Source organism: Gallus gallus, chromosome 21 (genome assembly GCF_016699485.2).
Source record: "Gallus gallus isolate bGalGal1 chromosome 21, bGalGal1.mat.broiler.GRCg7b, whole genome shotgun sequence".
NCBI classification, from domain to species: Eukaryota; Metazoa; Chordata; class Aves; order Galliformes; family Phasianidae; genus Gallus; species Gallus gallus.
This window is the reverse complement of record NC_052552.1, coordinates 2,812,585-2,830,372: the sequence shown is the minus strand read 5'-3', so window position 1 is coordinate 2,830,372 and position 17,788 is coordinate 2,812,585. Positions and strand designations below refer to the sequence as shown.

At 53.5% G+C, this 17,788-nt stretch overlaps 1 long non-coding RNA gene across 1 annotated transcript; it reads left to right on the top strand.

Annotated features, from left to right (window-relative positions):
- Positions 1–648: 648 nt before the first annotated feature.
- LOC107054931 lies at positions 649–17,465 on the top strand. Its single transcript, XR_005841446.2, has 3 exons — positions 649–1,562; positions 2,424–4,327; positions 16,075–17,465. It is a non-coding gene; the product is annotated as an uncharacterized LOC107054931 (long non-coding RNA).
- The last annotated feature ends 323 nt before the right edge of the window (positions 17,466–17,788 follow it).

The window sequence follows — 17,788 nt, the reverse complement described above, 5'->3', positions numbered from 1 at the left end:
TGTTCTGGCACCACACTGGAGGCAATGCTGTTGGAACAGTGTGGGGAGGCACTTTATAAGGGGATGAGAGCTCAGACAATGAGCTGTCTGCCAACACCCAGGGCTCTCCTCTGGGGTGTCACACCCCTGGGTGGAGTGATGCCCAATGGCCCCATGCAAAGCCCAGGCAGTGATTTGATAAGGATTTTCCTACCCTGCGTGGAGCCAGGCAGAGGTGTTGGAAAGCCCTCCAGTCCCCCTGGGGTGCTCAGCAAGGGGTTAAATGGCACAGAAATGATCAGCAAACAAGCAGATAATGGTGGGCTCGGTGGGTGCGTCTCCCCTCCTTCCTCTCCACTGCAAAATATTCCACCTGCTTGCTCCAGCCATAAAGCCATTCCCGGGGCTGAGAGGAGCACTTGTAAAATCAACAGGGCTTATCGGACCTAAACTTTGGTAAATACTCGGACAATCGCTCCCCTTGTGCTTTCGTGCTGGGAGTGTGTTAGGAGCCAGCAATGCACCTGCAAAATGAAGTGCCAGCAGTAGGATCTGCATTCTGGAGGTCTCAGCTCAGTGCCAACGGGGCTACGTGGATCAGACCCACGGAGAACGAGTGGGGTGGGATGGGGGAGAGGTGCTGCTGGGTGCCTCTCGCGATGGGGAGGGCTGATTTTAGCGCACAGCTCCGAAGGCACTCCCTGCCCATTGTTCTGCATGCCCCAGGCCAGAGCTGGCTGCACAACGCCGACATCTGCGCTCGCTCTGTGCGTTCCTCATACCACGGGGGGATGGAAACATCTGGGGGAAGGATGGAGCGAGCCCTGCAGAAGGAGGAAGGTGATGTGGAACAGATGCCGGGAGCCGGCAGAGCCTTTGGAAGGGCTGCGTGCGTGCACGCATGTGTGCAAGAGCTTCGTGGCTTCTGCTGGGAGAAGGGAGCTGCCCCGCTGCCTGCCACCCAGGGAGCGAGCCGCCCCACTGCGACAGGAGCTGGGCTGCCGTGCCAGGAGGTCACACGTTTCTCAAAGCTGCCGGAAGGCGGACAGCTTTGCAGCCAAGCAGATGCTGCGTGCGCGGTGCTCACCCGCCCCGGGGAGCTGCGGGAGGGCCCCTCGCAGCCACGCAACCGGCACAGCGCGTGCTTTGGGACACCAAACAGCAAAGCCACAGAGCCTCAGCGTGTTGGGGTTGTGCGTTCAGAGGGAACCTGCACCTTCTGGACTCACCAAACGGCAGCCAAACCCGCGAGCCGAGCGCGGCAGCCCGCCAGCCCCTTGGATTTGCTCTGTTACAAATTACACACAGCCCGGGCAGGCAGGGCCTCTGCTCTTTGAAAACCTATCCCTCGGTGTTTATTATAGAAACCAGTTGCCCTATCTGTTGACAGCCAAATTGCAAAAGGCCCCGCTGGAACCGCCGCCCCCCGTGCTCCCCTTCTGCCTGGGATGCCTTTATCTCAATGGGCTTTGAGGTGCTGTGCTCGGGGACAGGGCTGCACAGCCACCCCCCGGTGCCACCAAGCACTCTCAGCATGGAGAAAGCTCACCTGAATGATTGCAGTGCCACAAAGAGGACAGAAGGTAATAATTAAATCAGAGAGGCGATGCGAGGTCCTTTCATACCCCAGCACGTTTTTCTGTGCCTCCAGGAGCTCCCATAGGAGGTGGAGGGTTCTGAACTGAGGGTTATCTCAGGAAAGGTTTCCTTAAAGCACAGCACTGAGCTGCATGGGTTTGCTGGAGGGAATGCAGTGTGCCATGCACTGCAGTGTGCCATGCATTACCATGCGCCATGCATTGCTGTGTGCCATGCATTACCATGTGCCATGCATTGCTGTGTGCCATGCACTGCTGTGTGCCATGCACCGCCGTGTGCCATGCATTGCTATGTGCCATGCATTGCTGTGTGCCATGCATTGCCATGTGCCATGCATTGCCGTGCACCGGAGCAAGCCATGAACCCTGCTTATCGCTGTGCTGGGCGAGCGGGTCTGTTCCCAGCTCCTGCAGGTGAGTCACTTCCCCTCTATCTCCTGCATTTCCCATGGGTAAAAACGGGCTTGATAAGCACAGGTGTGTTTGAGGGATTTAACCCCAGCGTGGCTGCACAGTGCCCTGGGGGCCGGGCTGGGTTCCTCCTCTCTTTTGTCTTCCAGGATTTCCCTAAGGGGCACAGAACCAGAATGGCACTGCTGGCTGCACGGGGCTGCAGTTTGCTTCCTTGCAGCACAACCCACAAAGAGCAGAGCAGAGAGCCCCCCAGCATCCCCAGCACTGCACCCCATGGGATACCAGCACACCGCATCCCCCCCACACCCCCTGCACTGCACTGCCCACCCAGGGACCCTCAGCAAGGGGGGGGGTTGCAGCCTGGGCCGGGCACCAGCATTTCTTCCCTCTTTTTTTTATTCCACTTTACTTTATTATTTTATTTTTTTGGAGGCTTCGCCGGTGTCTGCCTGCTGACTGAAGCTGTCATTATCAGCTCAATAAATCTCTGGCGCGGGTTTTATTGAATCGCTGCCTGAGGGGGAACAAGCCTGTAAAGGTTGAGGAGAGCAGAGCTTTCCCACGCCTGAGACACGCTGCCGGAGCTCTTGCACACATTCCGGGCCTGCCAGCACTCCGCAAATGTTTGGACAGCCTTGAACAAATAACACACCTTTAAAGAGGCCAGCATGAAATTCTTCCTCACCCCTCGGCCGCCCTCCCGCTGCCTCGTGCCCCCCCCCCCAGCACCCCGCAGTGCTCCATGTGTGTGTGCGCGCGGGGTTTATTTTAGGCTCGTGGCCGTGCTCCAGTTTCGGGGAGGAGGATGGAGGATGGGGATGGGAGGAGGTCTGGCTTTTCCTCCCACAGGTAGGAAACGGCTCCAGGCTGTGATTTGGGGGATGCCAATGCTTTTTTTATCTGTATTCTCTCTGTTGCATCTCATGCTCTGCTCCGTGCCCCGTGGCACAGCGCAGGGGATGGAGCCAGGATTCGCCCCAGCGTGGCGGTGGGGCCGAGGGGAGCCTCAGCAAGGATTAATGGAGCAGCCAGCTGCCTGCCTGCTGAGTTCTGGGAATGTCAAACACTGCAGCCATCTCAACAGCTCCTAAAATTCCCCCTGACTCGTTTCCTGTTGCTGCTTTCCCGATGCTGAAAGGCTCGGGCTCCCGTGGATTAAAAAAAAAATAAGAGAATTGGAGGGGTTCCAGAATTTAGGTTTCTGCCTCCTCCATCTTCCCTGTCAACGCGTCGTTAAATAAGAAGCAGGAACGCTGTATTCGCCGTGCGCTCCTCACCAAAGGGCTGAGCGAAAATCCTGCTGGATGCAGCAGGTGACAGTCGGGTTCCCTGCTCCCAGGGTCTGTCCCCGTGTGCCATACCCGAGCAGAGGGCGGGAGGAGCTGCACAGACCATGACTTGGCTCCCTTTGGGGAAGCAGAGGCACACCTGAGGCGGGGATGCTGCAAGGGGCAGGCAGCAAGCTGCTGCACGCACCCACTGACAACCAGCCGCACCTCGGGCGAGGTCAACAGTGAACGTAGGATGGGAAGAGCGAAGGTTGAGCAGCACGGCGCAGGGCTGGGTGCAAGGTCCATTGCCAGCATGCTCATAAAGTGTGGATAAGGGAGTGGTTTCCAGCTGAGAAAACCTCTCACGTTGGTTTAGAGGCCACCCAGGTGTCCCCAGGTTGGAGGGGGCCATGTGTCACCCGAGGCACGCAGCAAGGAGGAGGCTCTGCTGTGCTTTGGTTCTGCATTGGAAAGGCTTTGCAGACGCATTGCTGGGATGGGGTGGGTGGTCAATGCTTCCTTCCTCGTGACCACACCCGCACGGATTTGAGTCACTGTGGGATGATGCCAAGCAGAGGTTGGGCTGTGCTCTTCTCTCCCAAAAGCCCTTGGGGGGGTTGGGTGCATCCCAGGAACCACAGCGGGGTTTGGAGCGTCCCACCACTTGCTGTGGCTTGGCTGGTTTGGCCAAGGTCTCAGCCCGGCTTGCTGGTGCAGCTGCCCCCTAAAAAAAGCACAGGAACCACCAGTTTGCAGCAGGAGGCAGATCAAACCTCCTGTTTGCTTTCAAGCCTTCAATTGTCCGTTAGCAAAGTGCACACCACAGAATGGGTGGCCCCTTTCCTGGAGAAGCTGTGAAAACCTGCTCGGTTCCTGTGCTAGGAAAGCAAACAAACAAACACGACCCGGCGCTGGGTTTCAGCACACCAGAGCATCTGGAAGCAAACCCCGAGCCCCTGCCTTGCTGATAAGAGCCAGCTCCATTGCCCACCGATGGGAGAACCTGGGGATGTAATTAGAGATGCGAAGCGCTCGAAACAAAGGGCGAAAAGCAATCAGCGAAAGGTAATTAATACGGATTCAACGAAGCAAAAAAACAAACCCAAACTTAACGCCGGGAGCGGATCCAGCTGAGCAGGCTGGGGCACAGCAGACCCACAGCTCCGGGTCTGTGCTTTAATACTGCTTTGCACTTCTGCAGCCCTCGGAGGAGCGCTTTGCAGAGGTCACAGCGCATGCATCCAGGGTGGCTGTGCAGAGGGGCAGAGGGATTTACGGCGGACCTTGGGAGCAGGAGGCCGTGCTGTCGGAGCCAGTGCCATCTGAAGGCAGTGCGCGTGGGGAGCTCGTTCCTCCTCACTTATTTTTAGCACTGAGGTTTATATCAGGAATGACAAATTTGGCATCGGCTCTCGGATGTGGCTGGGATGGGAGCAGCGTGCAACAGTACAGTCCCAAACACAGCAGGGCTGTCTCTTCCTCTGCTGTCAGGGCTGGGGGCGGTGGGGAGCCCAGCAAAGCCAGCCAGCTCCAGCACACAGCAGCAGGGAGCAGATGGAAGTGAAGGGAGGCACGTTACACTTGTCCCTGGGCAAAAAAAAAAGCCAACTTGTTTTGTATCCCTATTAAAAAGCAAGCTCGTGTCACTGCAAAATGGATCAGGTTTTGGGGGGATTGGGGAATGCAGTTGTTCTGTTTCTTGCCCCACGCCTGGGCTGTGCTCAGTGCTGAAGCTCCCATATCAGAGTGGAGGGCGCTGTGTGCTGTGTCCCACAGCTTCCTGGGTTCTCAGATGGTCTCAGGTCCCTGCAATGAATGAGCCTTTGGGAAGACACCATCTGAAATGTTGCCTTGGTGCGGGATGCATTCCCTTTGCTCCTAGCTTGTCCTCCTGTGTGGGACGCTCCATGCTCAAGGCAGTGCGCTGGGATTAGGATGGGGTGCCCATGGGATGAGGCACTGCCCAAACAACAACAAAACCCCATTGAAGCCAAGCACCGTGCTGGGAGCACGGAGTAACCCACGTGTGTGTGTGTGTGTGTGGGAAGCTCTGTGCCCGAGGTTATCCGGCGCTGCGGGGGGGTGGACATGGGGGCACGCTGTCCTCAGCGCTGCCTTGTGCTGCTTGCTGCTGGAGATAGGGGCTGCACGCAGCCTCATCCCTCCCACCAGCTCCCATGTTTTGGCTGGGGCTGACGGGAATTAGCGGCCGTGCAGTGTTTGTTCTCAGCGAGCAGGGGGGGGGAGGCTGAGAGGGAGAGACACGGAGAAAATAACAGGGGAGAGAAGGAAGGAAGGAAGGGGAGGGGATGTGTGCAGAGCCACGAATTCACGGCATCCTTCCAGGACGCATTGGGAGGGCACAGTGGGGTGGTTGGAAGGGCTGGGACAGCTCTGGGAGAGAGCCCGTTCAGGCATCGATCTGCTGATATAGGTCACCTCCAGTCATCATGCAGAGCTCTAAAAGCAGGGCATCAATCACCGCAGCCAGACTTTAACCGCTGGGACAGAACCGGTGGTGAGAGGGGGTCTGGAGGTCGGTTTTGCCCTAGATTTTGCAGCCGGAATGGGTCGGGTGGAAGGCGGCACGTTGCCTTCCATGGGGCTTATCGCTCCCGTGGCCCTCTGCCCCTCCCTGTCTGGCTGGCAGCTACCTGGCCGCGAGCAGCGATGCTATCACACAGCACACTGATAAGGGCCACGGGGATGTGGCAAGCGCTGGCCCTGTAGGACTGCAAACACAGGGACGCACCCCGCCCTGCTTAATACCCCAAAATGCAGCGTTTGGGACGTTTCCTTTGGAAAGTTCCAAGCGGGTGACTCACCCCATGTACCTTGACTCCTTTTTCTGCACTTTATTATATTTTTTTTTTTATGGCTGGAATTTGTCCCCTTCTCTCCGACCCTGACACTGCCAAGAAGCAGCCCCATGCTTGCAGCTTGCTGGTGGTTCTATGGGCGCTCAGCCCCTTGGTGTGGGTGGAGGGCAGCCCCCTATGCAATGCCACGAGCGGTGCCGCAGCCTGTAGGAAGCTGCTGGGCTCTTCAGCGGGGGATCCCAAGAGACAGAGGGGCGAAGTGCAGCTGGATGGGGCCGGTTCTGTGTATGGAATAACTGAGCATCGCTCCGTTTTAGCAGCCGGTTGGTGATGGCCGTGGTTGTCATGGCCCGCTGCAACAGAGATTGGTCGGATTTATGGCCCCTCTTGCATGAGCTAGTTAAAAAAAAATAGTACAAACATTTAAATACCAGTGGCAGTAAAGATAAAAATGCAAGCCTGATTAGATAAAGATACATATTTCATATTTACACCTGGACCATAACCTTTGTTTGCTCCGGCTTCAGGCTACTCCAGTGTGCGAGCGCTCCGCTGAGATTTCCTGGAGGCCCCAACACCTCCTGGAGCAATGGGATTTGGGGAACGGGCACACACAGCGTGCAGGACAGCTCCTTGGGGCCGGGGACAGCAGCGGGGGCACATCCTGCAGGTGCTGCGGGGCAGGGATGGGGCGGCAGGTGCAGCCTGGAAAGCTCTCCCTTGCAAAGCACGGATCCTACGGGCGCTGCTGCCTCCGTACCACGTTGACACCGAGGTTAAATCAGTGCAGCCCCGCGGACTCGGTGGCAGTGCCCGCTTCTGAGACACGTGTCAAGGGCTTGGGGACACGGTGGCACATGCCTTTCTCTTCTCTGTTTTATTTATTTATTTTTTTCCTTCTGCTTTTTGCACACGTCAACCGAGCAGATTCCATGTTAATGTCACGTCCGTGCGGCGGCGGCGCATTCCTCCCGGCGTTGCCATGTGAGGCCGGGACGGCGTTTGGCTGCGGTTAAAGTGCTTTATCAGTTGCTGAAGTCACTTTGTAAATAGCTGCAGCCAAGAGCTGGGAGTTGGGGAACGGAGGGGGGGGGGGGGGGGGGAGTTGGACGGGGGGGGGAGGAAGGGAGAAAAAAACGAAAAGCAGGAAGAAAAAGGGCTTTGTTACTTTTAATAGGGTGTGTTATGTTCTTCCTTCATCTCCCAGATATGCCACACTCGGCGATGACAACGCTGCTTTATGGGGTGTCCCCCCCCCCCCCTTTCCCCTCCCACCGAGCCCAAACCCCCCACCGCATAGCAGAGCGCGGCCGCCCCGCGCTGCTGGCAGGCGAGCCGACAACGCCGCTCTGTTTTCATCACGGAAAAGCCTCCGGGCGCATATTTTTGTAATTAGGGCTTTTCTGCTCAGCAGTTTTTGCAGCTGTGATGACACTTGGGTGTCGCCCCCTGGTTTCTCACGCTCTGCCTTGCCAAGGCGCCGGGCTGCAGCCAGCCCCGGCCGTGCGCTGTGCAAACCCTGAGGCTCGTGGGTGATGGCCGCGGTCCCACGGCGAGGTGATGGGCTCTTTGTGGAGGAGCCCATTTCTGTCCCTTTGTGTTGGTGGACAGACCCGGCGCGTAATGGGGAGGGTGTCCTGGGGGATGCTGCGTGGATGGGTGCTGTGCTGTGGGGTTGTGGTGCTGTGCCCCACAGTTGGAGGCCCCAGAAGTTTGCTCCAGCTGTGCCTTGTTAGAGCCAGAATGCCTCTGCGGGATGGGGAGAGCCACAGGGGTCATTAATAACAGCTAACGACGCTGCCTCGCGTGCCAGGCATGGAGCAGCTGCTCCCACGCAAGAGGCAAGAAGTGTCCCTGCTTTCAGTGCATGGCATTGCAGCCCTGTCAGTGTGTTCCTTCGTGTCCCAGAGGGACGTGTCACCCTTTTCTGGGCCTCCCCATTGCATCCATGCAGCTCCAGCAGATCTGGCAGCACTTTTCTCTCCTCCCCTCCCTCCATAGGGGCAGGAGCCACAGAAGCTGTCCCCACATGCCTATTTTAGCCCCAAGGCCTGGGCTCTGCTCTCAGATGTTCACCTACTAAGGGACAACAAGCCAAGGAATTCACTTCCAGCCTCAGTTTCTCCTCCACATTGTTTACTTAGCAATGCATCCCTTGGAGAGGAGGTGATGTCTCTCTACGCACAGAGGCGCTCCTTCTTTTCTTGGCCTCTACCAGAATTAACACTGAGCAGCTGCCACAGGGCATTCAGTGATCTTGGGCTTCTGTTCCTCCATGTGAGTTGGCACCAACTCCTCAGAGCTGGGAGTGCAGGTGTTGGACCTGGGCCAGTCCTTGTGGAAGTGGGTGGATGGACAGACAGACGGATGGATGGATAGATGGATGGGTGGTTGGTTGCATGAGGGGATGGACAACAGGTGGATGGATGGATGGACAGGTGGATGGATGGATGGACAAGTGGATGGATGGATGGGTAGATGAATGGATGAGTGGATGAATGGATGGATGGATGGGAAGATAGATGGATGGGTGGATGGATGGGTGCATAAATGGAGGGATGGATGGATGGGAAGATGGATGGATATGTGGATGGATGGACAGATGAATGAATGGACGGGCAGATGGATGGATGGACGGACGGACAAGGAGGATGGACATCCCATGCTGTACAGTTGCCCTCACACCACCCATGGCTGATGGCAGTAACAAAGACTCTGACCAGAGTGGGCTTTGGAGACTTTCTTGGTATCTCCTCCTCCAGCAGAGCGTTTATCCCTGAGAATTTTCCTCGGGGTCCATCTGCTGCATTAAAATACACCTATCTTGTAGGAAAATACAGGTTTTCATTTTACACAGAGCTCTCGTTCTTCTTGCAGAACGGCGGCTTGAGCAGATGAATACACCACAAAAGCACCTTACAAACACAGGATTTAAAACAGATCATCTTCTGATCCTGGGCTATTTGTCACAGCAATGAAGGCTGTGGGCATGCTTTCATTTTCACTTCAACAGAAAGCTAATTTTGCTGCTGAGATCACTTACTTCCAGGAGCCACAACCTGGTGCAAACCCCCACTCTGTGCTGCAAAATGCACTGCTGAACCAACAGGGCAGTAGCTGCTTCCCCTGGAAACCCAGGAAGAGGAAAGAAGGAAGCCAGCAGCTTTGAAAGAGCTTACTGAAGTGCTCTCATTTATTCTTACTCCCAAGCCTTTGCATGCCAGCTTCCTTGCAAAACACTTCTATAAAAAAATATCAAGAAGGAAATTAGATTTAAAATAGAAAAAAAAAAAAAAGAAAAAGAAAAAAAAAAAGAGAAAAAGAACCCCAACCCTTTCATACCACTGCATAAATCACCTTGTTCTGAACCAAAGCAATAAGATGCAGCTCTGGCCTTGGTTTCATTAAGTGACAGGGTGGCTTTCTTCGGGGTGGAACAAAACAGCAGTTTCTGCTCAGGAGCCCACAGAATCTGCCCCCAGGGTGGAATTTGCACTTGAGAGGCTGATGGTGTCTGGGGCTCATGCTGCCCTCGGGCTCCAGGGCTTTCACCCCAGGCTGTGTCCCCGTGTCCCCACGTGCCTTGGCACGTTGCTCAATTGCACTCCTGCGTCTCCCATTGCAGCAGAACTGGTGAGCTCCAGCCCTGGGGCTGCTCCCACACCCCACAGATGGGGATCTGGGACATTCTGGGTTCTCCATCCCTATTTCAGCCCGCTGGCTGCAGCTGCTTTCCCTCAATAAGGACATGGCTTTGTAGGGCAGCCACTGGAACCGAACCCACGCCGAGCACCCCCAGCTCTCCCATGAAGCCATAACACCCATTGGGCTCCAGCTGAAGGTTGCTGATGTTGGTTCACAACACACCCACGGGCATCCTCAAACCCCAGCACTGCCCACACCCCACCAACACACCCCTCAGCTCCCAGCACTGGGACCATCACGTAACATTAAGTTCCAAATAAACGACGGTGGGAGAGGAGGGAGGATCAAGGAAGAGGAGATTTGGGGAAAGCCAGTATAATTGGCCTAGGCCTTTTGACCCTGTCTATTATGGAGGATCTGAGGCTCCTTCATTACCCGGCTCCATGTGCATTGTGAGTGTCAGATCTCTCCGCCAGCACGCATTTAGAATCAGACAAGTGTAGAAAATCCCCCGGGCTCCCCCAGATGAAGCAATGGAGGATTCGGGGCTCTGCGTTGCTCCCACTCCTCCCGTTGGACCTCTTGCTCTGGGCACAGCGACCCACCGCCGGGTGCTGACCCCACCATAAAGCCCCATCAGAGTTCACTGGAGGCGAAGGACGTGGCGTGGCCAGGGAGGAGGGGATGCGCTGGGAACTGCACCCAGACAAAAGGAACAGCTCACCAGTGCCATTTCTGTGACGTTCCTTTGTATTTTTGGGGGGCAGAGAGTGGCTTTGTGGGGGAGGGTGGAGCAGGGACCGAGGTGGTTGCAAATCCCAAAGCCATCAGGCAGCATCCTGCCCTTGCAGGTGCTTCCAGGCTTCTTGAAAGCACCCGCAGCCTCCACTGGTGACTGCCCATCGGAGAGCAGCACGTCCACAGCACATCCCTCACCATGGAACCATAGAGCCATTGAGGTTGGAAAAGATGAGTAAGATCACCAAGTCCAACCTCTACCCATCCCCACTGTGCCCACTCACACAATCACAGAATCTTAAAAAACACCTCCAAGATCACCAAGTCCAACTGCAGACCTATGACCCCCACGCCCACCAAACCTTAACCCTTCAACTTCGCGCCATACCATGCTCACGTATTAATGGAGATGATGTTCAGATTTATTTCTTTTTGCCATGGTATCCTAAAATACGCTCGAGTTGGTTTAATTTTCCCTCCACGGGAGGACACCTCAGAGCTGGGCATCTTTTGGTAGGATCATAGAATGGGTTGAGTTGGAAGGGACCCTTCAAGGCCGTGTGGTCCCTCTCCTTGCACCGAACATCCCTGCACGGCACTGGGGACACCCATGCATCCTTCAGGCTGGTATAAACCTTCACTTTCCTCTGTGCTTCTTCCTCTCTCTGGTGACTGCTAAACATTTCCAAGTGATTTTTACAGCTAACCAGCTGATGCCATTTGTTAAAAATAACTTTTTCGTGCATCTAACGCTGCCTGCTTTGGAGGCAATGTGTGACACAGACCTGTCTGTTCCCAGATCGGAGCGATTCTCCAAATCTCTAATAAATCAGCAATCCTGCTGCAGCTGACACAATTTTAGCTCATTGCCAAACGGGGATGAATTATGATAGATCCGCATTTAGAAAGAACTTTGAGATCTTCCAGTTACAAATAGCTTCCAGAGAAGGAGAAAGAGTCAGTGAACCTGACGGGGGCTATTTATGAAGGTTACAGAAGAGCGCTGCCGACTCATCCAGACCATTTTTATCGTGACTTATGCTTCCAGGACCCCTCTGCTTTGCTTTGCCAGTGGTTGTTTGGGGGTCCCTTCCTTTGGTTTCTTTGATTTTCTTTGCACTGTTTCTTGTGGTCTCCACTACCCGATGCGTTTTGTTACTCGTGGTTGAGTTCTGCTTCAGACGTGCACTGGAAGATATCTGTCTCAAGCATGATCATAGAGACACACAGAGTCATAGAATGGCTTAGGCTGGAAGGGACCTTAAAGACCATCCAGTTCCAGCCCCTGCTACAGCCAGGGTTGCCGCATGCTAGATCAGATTAACGTGAAAACAGCAAAGGAGATGTGGTAGGAGCCAACCTGCCATGCTCTGCAGCCACAGCCCCAGAGATCTCATCATGAGTCAGCCCGAGACGTGCACAGAGAAAATGAAATTTAGAATCCTTGACACTCGGAAGATGGAGAGATGCTGGGTTCCGCTGGCTGTGCCATTTTTCAGCCTCTGGCATTTCCTCCGATGACATTTCCGAGCTTTCCTCCGGGCCACATTTTGATCACTTTGAACGAAACCTGAGACTCTTGCACAAGGTTGGGAACTTCAGCCTTACTCTCGAAGTCAGTTCCGAGGGCAGAGCTTTGGAAGAACTCTCTGCAGTCACACCTCTTGCAATGCCATTGCATGCTGAACCTGGCACGAAGCACACGCGGAAGGAGTGCCAGCTGCAGGACAAGGAAAAGCTGCCATCACTGAGCCCAGTGGGGAAACCCCTTTCATTCCATGGCTCAGCAATCCCAGGGAGTTGTCCCAACAAGTGGTTCTATGATCCCATGGCTATGTGATATGCTGGCCATCTCAGGATGGAGGGGCGGTGAGGAGCGCAGGGTGCCCTCCTCGCCCCATCTGCTCACCGCAGGGATGCTCGGGGTCCCCAGGAGAAGGGGGAGAGCTGAATGTGTTTCTTCTGCAGCTCAGTTTCAAGAAAAATTTGCCCTTTCACAGTTGCTTAAGCAAAATGTCAGCGAATGCCAAATGCCCGGAGCCACATATGCTCTACACAAGAGAGGCTCCATAAATCAGGGAGCAGTTAGTGGGAAAAAATCAGGTTCCAAGGAGGAAAGCAGTGGGATACGCTTTTTTTTCCCCCCTCCTTCAAGCCAGGGCAGCGGTGTTTGGGTTTATTATGCGGCGCAGCAGTGAAGGAATCCATCACATTGTCACCCCCTTCTCTTTTTCACCCGGGTCTGTGTGCGCGCGGACGTGCGCGGGGTTGGGGGGATGGAGGGGGGGGACAGACCAACTTTGTATGAAATCGGTGCTCACAATGCGGGACAAAGGCTGGGGGGCTGGTGGCTCAGCTGGGAGCCCGGGCGGCACAGCTGTGACCAATGCCAACACAGTTCCCGTCAATATGGAGTGACCCTGGCTCTTTTCGCAACCTGCTTCCAGGCTCATCTCCAATAATTCTCACAAAGGACGGGAACAAACAAAACCTTTGTCAGCACTTCCAAGACTTTCCCTGGAAAATCTTAAATATTTCATTAGGCTCTTCTCGCCTCTTTCTTTCTCTTTCACCTGAGCTGGGCTTGAAAAAGCAAATGTGGACACTAAAACTCTGGGTCAACAAATGATGAAAGGACAGGCTTGAAAGGCAGAGGGCTGGGGTGGGGGGAAGCTGCTCCTACTGCTGTCCAGTGTGAAGCAGCACAAAGGCAAGAAAGGAAAGAATGAAGCTCTCCTGCTTGTTGGTTAACACTCCAGGCAAGGACAGCATTATGATTGTTATTTTCCAATCTGTTTGCTTAGAGAGGCCCAGATTTGAGTACTGTAGCCAGGGGCTGGGGGGAGGCTTGGCTTCAGCGCCGTGCACTGTGCCTGACCTTGCAGTCCCTCCAATGTGCTGTCAGGAACTGGATGTGAGGGTCAGCACTGGTGTCCTGGCACAGCTAGCACCCTTCTTCCTGAGCAGCTCTCTGACCCTAGCGAGCTTGGATGGCGTTGGGTCAGCAAAAAATCAATGGGAGCAAAGGTTACGTGAGCGGATATCAGATTGGATATCAGATTGGATATCAGAAAGAACTTTGTCTTGGAAAGCGTGGTTGAGCGTTGGGGTGTACTACCCAGGAATCCCCATCCCTGGAAATCACAGAATCAGTGAGGTTGGAAAGGACCACTAAGATCATCGAGTCCAATCGCTGACCCATCACGACTCACGTGTAAATGCGGCACTAAGGGACATGGTTCAGTGGTGGGACTCAGTAGGTCAAGCAGGGGGACGGAGTGGTGACCCTGAAGGTCTTTTCCAACCTGAAGGATTGATGGTTTGCCATAACCACGTGTCCTCCTAGACCTGCTTGCTCAGGCACCAGCCCAGAACAGAAGCTGTGAAGCTGTGCACTTGAAAATGACCCTGCGTATGAGCACGTAGGAAGGTGGACCCAAACTGTGGGAGGTGTAATGCGTGCTCCCTCCTCCATACTGAAGTCATCTGGGAGGAGAGCACAGCACGCAGCAGTCGGGCCATCCTGATACCCAAGTGATGCTCCGCTGGCTCCGTCCTGCCCCACTTCCCTCCTCCTGCCCTCCAACAGCAGTGGTAGGGGCAGCACAAAGGCATCGCTCCACCTTTGTCTCAGCCTTGATTTAGGCACCCTTTTAAGGACCCTGCTGAATAATTCAGTGTTATCATTCAGGATGACGCCGGATTATTACAAGGGCTTCTCCCCCCCCCTTACCCCACCCTCCTCTTTTCCCCCCCATAACCTTTAAATTCTTTTCACACGTGAATAGGTTCAAAGGAAGTCGTGTAAGGAAAACACACAACGAGGAGGTTGCCGCTCTCCCCCTCTGCTGTCAGTTTGATAAATATAATGTGTCACCAATTAAAAACTCATTGCCATTCTCCCGCCGCAGCCATTGCCTCGTTAAGGTCCTCCTCCCGGGGTGGCTCCCAGGATCCACTGCTATCATTGTCGATAACAGAGGGGCTGTTTTTTTCCCATCCTGGGCCATTTCAGCGCTACACATTGGCATGTAAATAAGTTATTCACTCGACATCACTTTCTGATAGAAAAATGACCATGAAACTCTTTGATTTTGGGTTTGCTCTTGTCACGGGCGCACAATGAAATCAAGAGTTTCAGTTTTGCGTCTGTGGCTTGTGGAGGGCTTTTTTTTTTTCCTTTTTTTTTTTTTTTTGCCTTTTCTCTTTTGCCAATGCCCCTTTTCAGCATTTGTATGGAAATCATCCCATCGCACAATTTAATGCAGGCATAGTTTGACCTGGTAGGTGTCCCGACTCCAATATAGCAGATTGTTGTTTATTTTTGCCCTCCCCGGGAACATTAAAAAACAATCTGGGTCATCAATAAAGAGTCACTTTCCGATTCTTTTTTTCTTCCCTCTTTGCACCATTGATGCCTTTGAAGGAGAGGAGGGAGGCTGGCACTGGTGATCCCCGTCTTTCCCATGTGGATCCACAGAGGCACCCACTGGGGCTGTCCCATAGAAGGGGTAGGGAGCTTCAGAGTAGGCTGGTGGTTGTGGAGGGCAGCCATAGACTGAAATATTAACGCCTTATTTCAGTCTCTCAGCCTCTCCCCAGATGCTTTTCCCTTCAATATCCAAAACTGCAGCTCTGTCCTCCCTTCTGGATCCCAACGTGTTCACCAAACCCTGCAACGTTCAGCAGCTCAGCAAAGAAGGTGGAGAAAATTCCTCAGGAGGCATTAAATACCACTCCAGTTGGTGCTGCCACCACCATCCTGGTTGCCTTTGTGCTGCTGCTTCAAGATGACCCCAAGATCTTTGCTCCTTTCTCAAGGGAAAGCTCTAGCACGCGTGCTGCTCATCACTGAGCACCTTGTCAATGGCTTGCTTATTTCTTGGCAAAAAGCTCTTGTGTTATAATTGGAAAACTGTCCAGTGGGGTGGTAGGGTCTGGGTCGTGGTACGTGCTTGGCTTTCATGCTGAACACGGGGAGTTTGGGGAGTTTGGTCTTTGAAACACAAGCACTGACGTGGTTCTTGATTTCATCCTCTCGAGCCTTTCAGTGCTTTGCTCTCTCAAAGAATGGAGCACTTCCAGGCAGGGAACACCATGACCAAACTCTGGAGCTTCCTTTTTGCTTTTTCTTCCTCTCTTTCTCTCTCATATATTTTTTAAGGTTTCAATGGAGATTTTGGAGCTCTCGGAAGCTTTCATACTGGGGAGCTGGGACACCGATTTTAGCAATAAGGATAATTCTGCGCAGCGTTTGAAGTGGAAATGCATGCAGATTTGAAGCATGTATGCTTCCAGCAATGTTCTGGAAAGCCTTGATTGTTAGAACAACTTAATAAAGCAAAAAGAAAGCCGTGACTCTCCCCCACACCCCGCCTGCTCTCTCTCCTGGCTCAGCCCTCAATCTGCTGCAGATTTCCACCTCATCTGCCAGCACCACCTTCAAGACAGGGAGTTCCCTGGAGCTTAAAGACAAAAGGGTTTGCAATCAAAGTCTTGGAATAGGAAGAAAAAAAAAAAATAAAGGAAAGGAAGAAAAGGCTGCAAAAAGTTTTTCTTTCTTTATTTTTTTTTTCCATGTGCACCCGTGCTCTGTTGGTATGTTGGAAGAGGAGGGGGAGAGCTGTGAAGAAAGCAGGGCAACAACCATGGCCAACAGACCCATGAGGACACGTGAGTGCTGGCTGCCCATCTCCCTGAGCTCATTTCGTGGTCCTACAGCGGGAAGAAGACAAGAGGGTTCCATACCACGGGACATGACTTTGCCTTCCAACCATTGGATGATGCCAACGTCCCCTTGGAGGTCAGTTCGGACGAGGTGCCAAGAGCACAGACACACTCTGGAAATCTCATTCCACACACCCACCCCTCCTCCCTCCTCGTTATCCTTTAACTTCCCAAGGCGACCCGTCCCCCTGTTTGCTTGTGGCTGCCACCGCGCCGCATCGCTTGGCCCTGAGGTCACTGGGGATTGACACCTTCACCCAAAGCCCCGGATTCCACCCTGCCCTCCTTAGAGATGCACCAGGCTGTCAGTAACGAGGCCACAGGTTTATTCAGTGGAGATCCCCAGATCTCAAAAGATAATCTGGGAATAATTGGGACTTAAGGAACTTGTGTGAATCTGATTTTTCTGCGGCGCTGCCATTCACGAAACAGATGGACATCTTATTTCTCCCTAATTTGATGGGCTTTCTTGACAAAATGGCAGAGGTTGCACTTTGCTACAATAATAACCTGCCACTCAGACTTTGTAAGGGGTTTGTGTAGATTTCTTCTTAATTAGACCGTGTCTCGCTATCGGCGAGCTGCGTGCGTGTGTGCAGAGCAGGGAGATGGGGAGCAGCTCCTCTGCATGACAGAGCCTGCAAAAGAGTGGGGAGGAATCAGGGGGCTTTCATGTTTGTGTCACTGGCTGCTTTTTTTTTTTTTTTTTTTTTTTTTTAAGTCTCATTTGGAAAATAAAGATTGGGATGTGAGCTCATTGTCTGGATGATAATGTATTCATGGATTTGCTCCCTCTCGCCCTGCAACCGAACAACAGTGCTGGGGCAGCTTCCAGGTTGGGGAGCAAGCCTGAAGGCACTGCAAACCCTTGGGATTACTCTCAGGTTTGCAAAAACCACTTTTCACTTGCAAAAGATTCCCAGTGCTGCCGTTTAACCCCCGACCTCCTATTCTGCCTCCCTTTCCCTCCCAGCCCCTAGCAAAGTGGATCCTTTGGTCAAGGCATGGAACTGGGTCTACTCCAGCACCCCACTGTCAGCCAGCAGCACGCTTTCCTTGCTATCCACTGTGCAAGGAAAAAGCAATTGGGAACTTTTTGATTACTCAGATCCTTAATTGAGCTCTGATGTCTGGTTACGGTACCAAACAAAACTCATCCACAAATAGAAATTGTTGGGTTGAGTGTTATTTTTGCTCATCTCGCTTTTGTGCCTTTAGAGATAGGGCCCTTAGCTCATCTCTGGATGACACTGTCCAGGTCTGGTACAAAATCCTTCTCCCTGTTGGTGGATCACATTGTTCTTCTTCTCATTGGGATCAGCCTAGTCTGGTGGTTGGTGACCCTGCACATAGCAGAGGGGTTGAAACGAGGTGATCATTATGGACCTTTTCAACCCAGGCCATTCTATGATATGATTATATGATTCTCCCTGTTGGGATCACATCCTTCTTCTCCCTGTTGGGATCATAGCCTTCTTCTTCTTCTTCTTCCCATTGGGATCACATCTTTCTTCTCCCCCTTGGTGCATCCATGCGGCAGATCACACACACCATGTTGGGAGCTCTGGTCATCACTTGTGGCTTTTATAGCTGCATG